This window comes from Periplaneta americana, chromosome 13 (assembly GCF_040183065.1).
Source record: "Periplaneta americana isolate PAMFEO1 chromosome 13, P.americana_PAMFEO1_priV1, whole genome shotgun sequence".
NCBI classification, from domain to species: domain Eukaryota; kingdom Metazoa; phylum Arthropoda; class Insecta; order Blattodea; family Blattidae; genus Periplaneta; species Periplaneta americana.
Window position 1 is genome coordinate 122,904,387 of NC_091129.1, and position 13,954 is coordinate 122,918,340.

The 13,954-nt window shown below is 34.6% G+C and overlaps 1 protein-coding gene across 4 annotated transcripts in view; it reads right to left on the minus strand.

Moving 5' to 3' along the window:
• Window positions 1-5,243: 5,243 nt before the first annotated feature.
• Window positions 5,244-13,954, minus strand: part of LOC138712345 (zinc finger-containing ubiquitin peptidase 1-like) — a 100,472-nt gene continuing 91,761 nt past the window's right edge. For 2 of the 4 annotated variants that reach the window (XR_011335697.1, XM_069844001.1), the window contains one exon: window positions 5,244-11,832. The gene's annotated coding sequence lies outside the window, so the exon portion shown is untranslated. The remainder of the gene's footprint in view (window positions 11,833-13,954) is intronic. The other 2 variants (XR_011335695.1, XR_011335696.1) reach the window with 2 other exon arrangements.

Below are 13,954 nucleotides of genomic sequence, written 5' to 3' on the forward strand. Positions count from 1 at the left end.
AAAATCGAACATTTTTGTTTTACATATTAAACATTTGCAGCTGTTGATCTAGAAAAGTAATTTGATACATTCTCTTTTAATTTCAGCATAATAGAAAATGGAGAAGAAAACTGCAAATCTTATATAGAAGCTCATAAAGAATGTATGAGAAAAATGGGATTTAATATTTGAAGATTTAATTGTACCACTACTTCGCCGTGCACCTAAGAATATTTATTACCATTTAGTTATAATACCTACTTGAGTATTAAAAATATGTAGAAATAAGTGTGAAAAGAATTGAGTTGAATGGAGGGAAGAAGCAATATACCTTACAATTAAGAAGAAGTTTTATTTATACTGTTTTCATTTTTGTTGGTTCGTCAAATATATAATCGAGAGTTTTGACTAGCTATTCGAATATGTAATACTGTTTTGTCTTTTTAAGTCATAAAATTGTAGGGCGTTTTACAAATACACTGTATCTTTAACAGGTGTGGAGAAGATACAGGCCTATCATATACCTATTCTCTTGGACAATCAAAGTGACTAGTCCAGTTGACTGAGATCATTCTTCGTTCTCTTGACAATGAAAATAGTCAGCAGCAAAACTTCTTTTTAATTAACCTTTTTTGAGACTGAAGGGTATCAATTATTAATGTTTGTGTTGATACTACTAGTACCTCCCACAATACTATTAATTTTAAGTTTTTCTCTACTTATTTGCGTTTCTAATAAGTTCTTTATATATTTGATTTACTTAAAGCGATAATAGTAAAGCTTATGTATCTCAGTAATATTCACTTTTAAAAATATTGTGAAATTAACGTACCAGGGCCATTATTAAGTTTGTATTGCTTTGTGTTAAGGATATTTCAAATACTGTTCTCTGTTCCAGCAAGGTACTGTATATACCGATGTAATATTACACTTGAACTAATATCGGCAATATATTCTGTGGTAACAATTTACACACTAGGTAAAGTGAGTAGCACAAACAGACTCTAAGAGTGTCCAATACAACCTGTACACAAATGATAAAATAGGCTTAAATATTATTAAATTGCAGTTTTTTTTATTGTGAAAAGACACGTCTAAACTTACTTGTAGTCTAATAGATGTTTACTTGACAGGAGTATGTTTGGAAATGTGTAAATAAACGATTTTTGCTACCATTCTTTAGTTTTATTTATTGCTGTATAAAGATCTTTTGATTACAGTAGAATTTCTATTATCTGTAGTAATGAAGGAGGTGATCTGAACTGTTAATCGGGTAATCTGTACTTTACTACTTAGCACAACAGTTTTCTTTTGGCACCCATGGAAGACACTTTGCAATTCACATTATGCAATCCACTCGAATAGCAGGATAGTGACAACACGGGTTTGCAATTGTGTGGAAGTTCTTGGGGTCATTTCTTTGAAGGCAGATAGTGACTATTTTACAAGTTGGAGAAAAACATCCCTCCTACAAGTTACTATTTCTGTTCCCGGCAGCGTTCCTACTATACTCTGTGTAATGGTGAAGGCTTGTATAACCTTCCATTGAAAAAATACGCACTAACATAATGTACAGTACCTCAAATTTTTTTCTGTATCAAAAAAAATAAAATAAAATAAAACTAGAAAGGCAATTGGATAATCTGCCGGTCGATTAATAGAGTGACGGATAATCGGAGTTCTACTGTAGTAAAGGTACTTAAATCCTTGGTATAAAAACACTGAAGATCTACAGAACTTCAGCAAGACCTGTTGGTGTATGGAAGAGGGACTTCAATCATTTAGAGAGTGTGACGAACAATGGCAGAGATGAGATGTACGAGAATTGTTATACACTTCTGGACCATGAACAGAATATATTAAAAAAAAAAAAATACAACCAATTTTAAATTCTATTAAAAATTATAGGTTGAATAGGAAATATGTCAAATGGTGGGAAGCATCCAGTGGCACTTCTTTACATCTAGCATGCAGTTCAGCAATTCATTTTGAATCATTTTAGAGATCTCTTTGTAAAGTCTATTTGAATTCACATGTTCCTTTACTGCACTATTAGTAACAAAGCTCATAGTCCCATTATGCTTTTATTAGTTCCATTTAAGTGATTTTAAACACACCATAAAAATTGATCAATTAATCCATAAATCACATAACTTACCTATTCTTTTATAGGTACTGTCATTATTATTTTGGTTGTGTTTTACATTTCCATCAAGGGAGGCAGAGCTTAATAATATTGTAGTATTCACAGTATAAAGTTCGATGCTGAATAACCTTTGCAATTAAAATACTATTGCTCCTGCTGCTAACACCACCACCACCACAAAATACTACTACATACTGTCCTATTGGACTCTTGGCCAGAAATCCTGCAGAAGCCTACTTTGTGTCATTATCAGTCCATAACTTCAGACCTATTTCAATCATATAACTTTGATTAACAGTAACATGAAAACAATTTTATGTTTTGCCACGACAGAGCAGAAGCTCAGGCCTGTTTCAATCATATAATTTTAACAGTAGCGTGAACACAATTATATTATTTTTTGCCACAACAGAGCAGAAGCTCATTACAGTAACTAGGCCTACATATACAGTAAAACTTCATTTATACGTTTTTATGGGGGTCAGAAGAAAAACGTTAATTGAAATGGCATTAATTTAATAACATAGGATTATTAAAAACATATTTGGTATTGTGAAATGGCAGGAATTTTGTCTGCAAGAGCTGGCAGAAGTACTGGTCCCTTAAATTTGACTCACCCTGTAGTTCAGCATTGCCTAAACAGATGTTGGTTTGGCTTGGTCTACCTTTCTAAGGGGGAACCACAGTGTTTCAATGCACTTACCTGTAAAGTCATTATAGTCTTGCAATAGCTCCATAGCACTAGCACTACATACTCATTACTTCCTACTTTAACTGACCCTACATCAATTCTCCAAGCTTAGGTAGTATAAAAGTATGTCCGTGCATGAAAAATTTTTCCAATTGCATCTAATCTTCCTGAGTCCTGAGACATTTGTTGTTTTATTTTTAAAGTTCAGTATAATTCTACACTTCAAAAAAGTGACTGACATGAGGAGAAATGCTGAAAAAATTCTCCAGGTTATGGTTAGGCACAAATGCAGGTATGTTATACTATACTTCGGGTATCTTCACGTCAACATCTTATATGAAGAGCTTGCGGGAAAAACGATGAATGTCACATTTCTATTAAGGATTACATAATGATCTAATTGAGTCTATAACTGCAAGATGTAGTGCTGTTTCTATAAAAAAATAAAGGAAAGGATTACTGTATTCGTGGTGATAATTCTCCTTTTTACCATTTTTCATAAGAACAACATTAAATTTCGCAGTAATCCATTGACTTAGATAATGACATCAACCTTAAGAAAACTGTGACATTCATCGTTTTTCCCGCAAACTCTTCATATCATAATCATGTATAAAATATGGCGTAGTATATTATCACAGTCTACAGTCACGAAGCTTGAGTTGTGAGGGTGCTAGGAACAATAGACTTTGCTGGTACTATTTCACATTGTCTGTAATGAGGCGTTATTAGTGATCCTAGTGATTAGCAATTATCTATGGATGTATATTTACTACATATTCAGCTTCGTGACTGTATATACTAAACTGTGATATTATACTCAGAACTCAGGAGGTTAAGACTATGTATTATATTTTTCCCAGCAATGTCCTATTAAAAATCGTGTATTGTATTTCAAAGTGGACAGACAGAATAAGAAATGAAGTTGTGTTGAAAAGAGTGGGTGAAGAAAGAATGATGCTGAAACTACCTACTGAAGGATTCACTGGAAGGAATGGTGAATGGGAGAAGAGTTCGGAGCAGAAGAAGAAATCAGATGATAGACGACATTAAGATATGTGGGTCATATGCGAAAACTAAGAGGAAGGCAGAAAACAGGAAAGATTGGAGAATGCTGGGTTTGCTGTGAAAGACCTGCCCATGGGCAGAACACGTATGTATGTTCTAGCAGGGGCGTACGCAAGGGGGGGGGGGTGTTTACCGGGTTTAAACCCTCCCCTTGAACTTTTAAAAAATATGTCATATTTAGATTTCAGTATTTTTTTTTATCCATAATCGTTTTCCCTGCTCTAATTTTACACTGTCAGAATAACCAAATCTACATCGACATAAGGCATAGTCCTCCTACCTCTCCTTCAATATAATCCCTGTGCTTGGTGCTGAGGCACATTCGAATTATAACAATGATATCTTTATTATAGAGAGACCTACAGCCTGGTACCGACCTTGTAATAAAATGAAGCCGACACAATATAAAATTTAACTTGTTGTGAAACATATTCAAAAAGGTTGTTTTGACAGTTCTGCAATGTAAATGTTAAATATTGTGCATTGTCGATTTTAAACATATTTTAAGAGTGATATACATCTGTTCATTAGTTTGAGTTCTGACTCAATTATGAAACGTTCATTTAATATTTTGTTCATGTGACAGTTCACATTTTAATGTAAATATATAATAATATTAATAAATATAATAATAATAATAATCAGCTGTCAAAAAATCTGCAAGTTTGAATTTATAAAACAGTTATATTACCGGTTGTTATGGTTGTGAAACTTGGACTCTCACTTTGAGAGAGGAACATAGGTTAAGGGTGTTTGAGAATAAGGTGCTTAGGAAAATATTTGGGGCTAAGAAGGATGAAGTTACAGGAGAATGGAGAAAGTTACACAACACAGAAATGCACGCATTGTATTCTTCACCTGACATAATTAGGAACATTAAATCCAGACGTTTGAGATGGGCAGGGCATGTAGCACGTATGGGCGAATCCAGAAATGCATATAGAGTTTTAGTTGGGAGGTCGGAGGGAAAAAGACCTTTGGGGGAGGCCGAGACGTAGATGGGAGGATAATATTAAAATGGATTTTAGGGAGATGGGATATGATGATAGAGACTGGATTAATCTTGCTCAGGATAGGGACCAATGGTGGGCTTATGTGAGGGTGGCAATGAACCTCCGGGTTCCTTAAAAGTCAGTAAGTAAGTAATAATAATCATTTTAAAATACAATAAATGTAAATTGTAAATAGTTTTAATAATGCCCCCCCCCCCCCCCCCCCAATTGACAAAATTCTGCGTACACCACTGTTCTAGTGTGTCCAGTTTTTGGCTTTTTGGCTGAATGTGTAGAGACTGCATGTCAGTTTCTATATTGCTGTAGTTGTGGTTGGAGTTTGTGATGTGAAATTATTATTATTATTATATTAGTGGTGGTAATCATGATTATGTAACCTGAAGTGTTAAACTGCTTTCTTCATATAGTAAGCACAAATACAAAAGTTAGTTCAAGGAAACTGTTACATGTAGAATCACAAGTTCAAAGAAATTTTCTTAACGATTATGTATATTACCTGTGAATTGAGGCGTGAAAATGTTGCTGTTACATCACTGAACAGCAATTTATTTACATCACTGTATATCTGAATAGGTACGAGGGTTCCAGTGCTGCAGTAGGGACTCACAGACATACATTTTGTAACTTTGTTATTCAATATTGATTACAGAAAGAATGACCGATATCAATACAAAAGTAACGAATCACATAATGGTGTTGCAGTTTGGAAAGCTATACCATTCATGGCATTGTAGTAAATTTCAACAAGATATTAAGCAAGTGATTATACAAATAAACACAGCTTATTTAAATTGCAAACATACATTATTCTACCAAGAGCTGAAAATTGAGAGAACAAAACATACACCTGAGTATATCTTTGTCAAATATTAACAACGCAGCTGTGAACTTCTTTGCATTGGTTTTGCAACTATTCTAGAGCGTCAATATTAAATATATAACAGAAATAATTTATTTGCCGATAAAATTAGCAATTATCAGCCATATTCAGAGGATTTTTCTTTTGTATATATTTAGACATTTCAATTGTACATATTCTGCAATAAAATTAAATACTTTTTAAAAATCTCTTCCATCCACATCAATAAAAGGAAATAAAATCTGAGACCATACAAAATAGTTTTGGAGTTTTTCTTTCACTGGACGGCAAGTAGGTCACTTCATAAAAAGCAGCATTTATAAAGAGTATAACAGAAGTCCTGGAATGAAGGCAGAACAATAAACATTATCCAAATGTATCAACCCACATCTGAGATTTTTTAAACTATGAATTCTATTTTCCGGAACATGGACGAAAATACTTCCTCTGCCAGTTACCATCCTCACCTTTAATTATATTATGGAAAGTAATGAATTCCACGTATTGGATATTCCTATGTCAGAAAATGGATTCAGCTTTGGCAGGCTAGTAGAATTCCACAAAGATCTTACAAGAGAACTGTTAATTAACTAATATTGAAAATCGTCTAAAACTGTGCATACAGACCTCCACAGAAGATAGACAAATATAAAAAATTAGTTGCTCATGCTAACTATTCGAATGTGAAAACTTACTTTGAATGTTACATTAAGAAACAATGATGCGTGCTTGGAGAGAATAAATGACTTTGCATCATTCTTGAATCATACTCTATCACGTGACATGCAAGATAAGGCTGTGCAATCTATGACAACTGAGTGAGCACTATGTACTCAAGGTCAGATGCTACTCAATTCGTTAAGTATCTTTTTTATTCAGGCTTTAACTTAACAACCTTACGACTAGTATGGACAGCTAACTTTTTGTATTTCTCTATCTACTGTAGAGATATAAAAATGTGCGCAGTTGAGTGACTTCACATGAGTTCATTAAAATATCCCTTTCTAGAAGAACAGAGTATGTTTTTGGTATCATCAAGATGGTAACTGCTCCGAATGGAAGATAATTATGTAAAACCAAATGAAGCAAACGATGAAAAAGTAATGGAACGGAGAAAAATTCTCTCCGGCGCCGGGATTTGAACCCGGGTTTTCAGCTCTACGTGCTGATGCTTTATCCACTAAGCCACACCGGATACCCACCCCGGCGTCGGACAGAATCATCTCAGATTAAGTTCCAACTCTTGGGTTCCCTCTAGTGGCTGCCCTCTGCACTACGTCACAGATGTCTATGAATGTAGGACTGAAGTCACACACGGCGCCGGAGAGAATTTTTCTCCGTTCTATTACTCTTTCATCGTATGATGACGCAGAATATCTGCATGGAAATATCATATGTACTTCGGTACATTAAAATAATATATATGATATGCGTAAATCACTTCGTGATTTAAGACGGCGCTTATTCCGTCGGATCCCAGCCAACTAGTCACTCATAATGAATGCACCTCAGCAGATGTGTGGACTTCAATCCTACGTTCATAGACATCTATGACGTAGTGCAGAGGGCGGCCACTAGAGGAAACCCAAGAGTTGGAACTTAATCTGAGAAGATTCTGTCCGACACCGGGGTGGGTATCCGGTGTGGCTTAGTGGATAAAGCATCAGCACGTAGAACTGAAAACCCGGGTTCAAATCCCGACACCGGAGAGAATTTTTCTCCGTTCCATTACTCTTTCATTGTATGATGACGCAGAATATCTGCATGGAAATATCATATGTATTTCGGTACATTAAAATAATATAAATGAAGCAAAGCCAAATTATACAACACTCAAAAGTTGCCGAGTTATTGAGAGAAAAAGTTTTCGTCTGCCACCTTTTTAATGTACTTACCTTCCTCCTACTTACCTTAAGGCACAGCAATAGCTCAGTGTGTTGATGTGGAACTGAGTGAATAGATCTCGAGTTTAAAAGCATTTACTCTATCCTTTCTTGTCTTGTTATTTTGAATTCTCAATTATCACTACACATTACTTGTGGACTTGTTTCACGTATGTTGAAAATAATAGAGAAAGAGAGGTACTGCTTCTTCCCCTAATATGGTGCCTTATTGTCAGCTATACTACCTCAATATTATTCTTAACATGTGTTCCAAGGCACGTGTGTATCTTTTTGAGGGAAAGAACATGACAGTCGAAACTTCATCTACTCAATAATCACAGTTAGTATGATGTATGTTACTGGACAGCGTCTACTTTCAAGCTAGCTTTAGCATGAAAGATAAATCAATATGCCATCATCTTTACTTAGCATTTATGACTACATACCAATGAAAGTTTTGTGATATCCTATAAGTTAATAATGAGGTAGTATCACTCATAGTAAGCTACTGCATTAAGGAAAGTAGCAATAGTTCTCTTAGTCTATATTTTGAACATAGGAGAAACACTCCATAAATAAGTTATAACGATATTTGAAAACACAAAATAAAATGGTAATAAAATATACAAAGCGTAAAATAAAATGGTACGAAAATACAAAGAAGAATAAAGTAAACAGGTCTGTAACTTGGGCTATTGCCATTATCAGTTTCACTACAATACAATGAGTTCCTGCAGCTGCCTAACAAAACTACGAAGAAGGTAGGTATATTAATTAATAAGCAATAAACTGCAACTTTCGCTACCAATAGTAAATGGGTAATTCTTCAGTGTTGTATAATCTGAATTTGCTATACTTCGTTTTGTTATTATTAACTTCCATCGGTGATTAAAAAAATGTAGGTATTCTCTCCTTGTTAATTGATCACATCTGAAGGCATGAAGGCACTAAAAACAAAGTAAACTAAAAGAAATAAACCTTGGCTCTCTGTACGAAAGTATAAAATATGTATATAGTGAAATTGTTATGGAAACAGCTCTGTGAATAATACTGCCAACAGGCACCAGTCAGTGTTTTTTTTCTTGGTTATTTAACGACGCTGTATCAACTACAGTAGAGTCTCACAAACTCGACCTAATGTGGACTGAGTGAGTGTCGAGTTTTATGGACTCATTGAAGTTACATAAAACATTATTTCAGGATACCGTATATTAAAAAAAATTAAAGTTTTTAACTTATAGATGCCAAAATAAAACATAAATCTAATCTAAAACAATTTAATTTTAAAAAGAATTTAAAAAAAATTACATATACATGAAATTTAGTCTTTACTAGAGAAAATATTGTGATGGTGGTTTGTCTCTCACACTCGTTCCTTCTTCTGATGCCTTCATCACGAAGATGTTGGAGGAATAGAATGTTCATGGCATATGCACCTTGCTCCTCGAAATTACGCAGCATTCCTTCAGCAGTCTTTAATCCTTCACTGTATGTCATCTTTTTATTTTCATTGTCTTTCACCTCCTCGTTCTTCTCTTCATCTTTCTCTTCCCCCTCTCTCACCGCTGCAACTATTTCATTGTCGCCTAGTAATTCGCCATTTTCATCCCGTCCCATCCATTCTCCAACATCACCATCAGTAGATTCTTCGCAGCCCGGAATCTTTTCTAAGTCCATTGCAATTTTATTTACACTTTCCTCTTTATCCAGCCTCTTTAATGCATCCAGTTCCATTTCCACAGTCACATGTTTCGTTTCCTCTTCTTCTCACTCGATATTTTCACTGGTAAAACAATACAGCACTCAATTGTAAACTTTATCACACAACGATTCACTTAGAAATGGCAAGTCCAATCCAAGGAAAGTTTAACTGGAAGAAATTCTTGCAGGTACTGCTATCATTCAATCTTCACAATTCATTTCTCGGTGGAAAATGCATCCAGACAAAAATATAAAGAAATGCAGTCAGTGATGAGTAATTGACGCGAACTGTCCCATCTTCAAAAGCTGCTATACCTGGGGTTAAGTAGGAGTATCCACGTACAAGTCACTTGTCGCCAGGATTGTTGTTATGTATTACAGAAAAGAATGTTCCAAAAATTATTGCCTCTAGTCATATCGCTCGGCCAATGTAAGTAGAGAAGTAAAATGAAAAAAGACTTATTTCATGATTTATCCACTATGAAAAAAATAGAGAAGCTTCTGCAGATGTCGAGTTATACAGACTGTCGAGTTTCTGGGACTCCACTGCACTATGTTATTTAGCATTGATGGAATTGGTAATAGTGAGATGAGGCCAAGAATTTTCCATAGATTACCTGACATTCGCCTTACGTTTGGAAAAAACCTCGGAAAAAACCAGCCCAAGTGGGGATCGAACCCTCGCCCGAGCACAACTCCAGATCGGCAGGCAAGTACCTTAGTCGACTGAGCTACACTGGTGGTTACCAATCAGTGTTGTATACATTTGCCAGAAATTGTATACTCTCTAATCTTTTGCCTGAGATAACATATATGAATTAGTCTATAGTATTTTATTAATATTATAATCAAAACTTGTCCCGAAAATTAAAGTTCTCATGATACAAAGACAACAGCAGTGGTTTGGTTGGACCAGAATGCCGTTCCAGAAAATACAAACGTATATATGACTAAAATATGAGGATGCAGAACTTGACACCCATTACGAGTCCATTTGGCGATTGGTAAGGTGAGTTCTTGTACATATATTTTTTCCAACTAAATCACTGGACAACAGCACACTACGGACTTGCTTTCATGTACTCTCATTGAAATGACACATAAACTGACAGTCGTCATGGTAACATTAACAAAATTCTGTATAAGATAGGCAGATGAAGTTATGACTCTTTCTCATTCCATTCTTTACAGGAGTTGTCAGGACACGTGATAACACCCAAGTATAGCAAGATCAGAAGATAACCAAATTAAAGTGCGAATAAGAAAAATATGGATGTCTTGTACATGAGCTCTTGCCATAGGCACTGTTAAAAGAGAGATGGGTGGGACGTGTCCTACTCAATAATTTTCCATGATTTTCTGTATCATGTTACTGCGAAAATAAATTGTAAGCACGGCAATGTTTCCAATTTTTAATCATATTGGGAAATCAGGTTCATGTCCCCAAGACTAATGATTGCCTAGAGCCAATTTTCTATCACCTGAGCAAAGACTGACAGTTTGCTGTACTTTTCAAATTGTTAAGGGGCGAAGTTAACTGTTCAGTTATAATATTTCTCTCAGTGCTAGATTTATCATCATTTGCGGTATATCCAGAGAATAACGCATCATAGAGAAAGAATTAAAAGGGTTCTTGAGAAACAAAAGTATTGTTTTGCATTAAATATATATAGATATATACTGTATGTTAATGTAGTTATACTCTTGCGTTAAGGCTATAGCATGTACTTAGGCTTAAAAAAACAAATGAAGAATAATTTAATAAAACACACACAATCTCAAATGCAAAATATAGGACAGAGAAAGAGAGAAGGCTATATATACAGGGAGAGAGAACCTTATGAATCAACAAGTCTGATAAATTAAATTCTGAGAAAAACTTTAAAATTATAATTACTGAAAACATAAGAAATTAAAACTGGGAGAAGCTTCTTACATGGTCCAAATTTAATTCTTACTATACCATAATATTATCACATTCTAATACATACAGTCATGAAGCCTGAGATGATTTTCTGCATTTCTCGCGATAGAGCGCTCCAAGTAATTAGCAACTGAGAGTAGTAGGAACAATAGACTGTGCTGGTACTATTTCGCATTGTCTGTGATGAGGCGAGCTAGCAATTAAAGTTCAACTGTCATTGGATGCATATTCCCTACATATTGAGCTTCGTGACTGTACTAGACTGTGATATTATCTTCTTGACTTGTGAAATTTTTTATAAATGATATATTAGTTATTTATTAATTAATAGATAATGTCATTATGCCCCAATAACTGTAGCCTATAGAGGTTTGTTTTTATAATTATATTCCAACAATTTTCACCAATACGCTAAATGTTTGACTGACCTTATTTGTATCTATATGTTTTGTCATACATATACAAAATTTTTGGCGTGGTTTTCCTTTGTCCTGTTGTATCCAAAGCATAAACGATCAGAGTAGACGACTCTATCAGATTTTAAGTGATACTGGCCTGAGGATGGAACCTGTAATAATTTCGAAATATTGGAGAAATTAAATCTTAATACACAGTTACAATACGGTATCCAAAATCATTTTCACAGCTATCGTAAAACTTAGACTTCGTATTGATTATGATTGTTTTGCAAAATCACTTCCATACAGAATGTTCAAAACATGTGCAATCCACTTCAGGGATGAGTCGGGACTAAACAAAATTGAAATAACTTTTGCTCGATATCTCTTTGATTACAAGTTTCAGTCCAATAAAAATATACTTTAAGAAAGTTCTAAAGCTGAACTTCTTGCCCCTCAATCCAAAGCCTCATTTCCATCATGAAAAGCTTTTCATGCTTGGTTCCTGCAGATGTGTCCTCATGACCAAAATGTTGTGTCTACCATATTATGTACAGATGAAGTCACATACATCAGAAACAGTGCTCAATTTTCATAATTTTCATCATTAGATTGAACAAAATCCTCATCCAGTTGTTGAATTAAGGCAGGGATGCAAAACTGTGATCCAATTGTTGCACACGTTACAAGTCAGAACACGTCACTCATCACTTCTTCCCACTTCCACATGTCATTGGATATGGTAGGAGGAGAAGAAATATGTATTCAGTGTGCTTGTGGACGTCACAGATACGTAATTCAAGGCTTGTGGACAGGGAACAAACTCTTTCCTCATGCTTCCACTCCTTTCTTCCCCAATTCTGCATCCCTGAATTAAGGCATCAACAATTCAGTATTAATGTACAGTTAAAAATAATGGACAATAATTAAATTTAAACAGGCCGGATGATCAGTCTGAGAGATTGGCAGGAAAATCTTATTGCAGTTTTTAAAGGGAATTTTCATGAATTTCCAGGTAAGTATCATTTTGTCATATGTAGTGTACGCACAATACTGCTCAATCTCTTGTTAGGATTTTTTTTTTTCTTTTTTAATAACTGATTCTCATATAATACGTGAACTTGTCGTGAAGGACTCATTATCTGACTTGCATGTTCCCCAAACCTGAATACACTAGATTTTTGTCACCCATCCTATACATCTAGAAATTCGAACAAGTAAGGTCTCTGATGTGGCATTACACAACTTATATTGAAGAACAAGAGCTTTAATACTGAGCACATCCTTTAAAGGTAAATATCAGTATATTGTTACTGAAATACAAAATCAACTATAACTCAGGATCAAAGCAATTTTGGCCAAAAGTTTATATGAATACACACTTCTTTATTTTAATAATCAAGTCCTGAATCCGTCTCTGAAGTGGATCTTATATATTATGAAACATTCTGCATAGTATTAGGAATTGTAATGTCTCGAAACTATGTTTCATGTAATGAACCATAATAGAAGCAGGACATGCCAGCATTTGTGAAGTTCTAGCAACCACTGAAGATATATCACAAAGAAATATTGGGATGCAAGACAGCAAATATCGTAATTTGAACATGCATGAACATTGGATAGTAGCTATGCAAGAGAATTCCTCATCCGAGAAAATCAATCTCTATCACTGTCAATTCGCGTATCAGAAGGAGATTTCAATAGTGTATTTTGACGACAGTTTAATGGGACATGTGATTGCAAGGACAATGCTTCTTTCTGCCAGAAAAGAAATACAGTTTTCGTAGGCAGTTAACTTACTCGATTTTCTTGGTCGAGCAATTTTCTGTAAAAACACGAATCCTCACATATGTCAATAACTCTAAATATGGCTGACGAATTTCTAGTATAAAATACTCTGAAAACAAGCTTTATATTGGGAGAGACAAGTTTACACAGCACAGAAAAATAGATGCTGATTGAAGATAGTAGATTAAGGTTTATAAGGAGAGGGAAGGAATGTTGCTTTTAAGTAAATACAGCATTTTTTAACGTTTGGATCACATGATATCATCACAAACGCATCATTTAAAAATAATGCCAATGATAACTGTACAATCATCTGATACATAAGGCAATGGAAAGCAACCCAGTACAAGTATTTAACATCGTTGAAGGTCATATCACATTAAAGTATAATATATGGCCCACTGCACCAATGCAAATAACATAACTTTGATTAATGTTTAATATATTAATACCAATGAGGCAACACAAGGTCTTTAACGTAACAGGCTAAAGTCTGTTGTA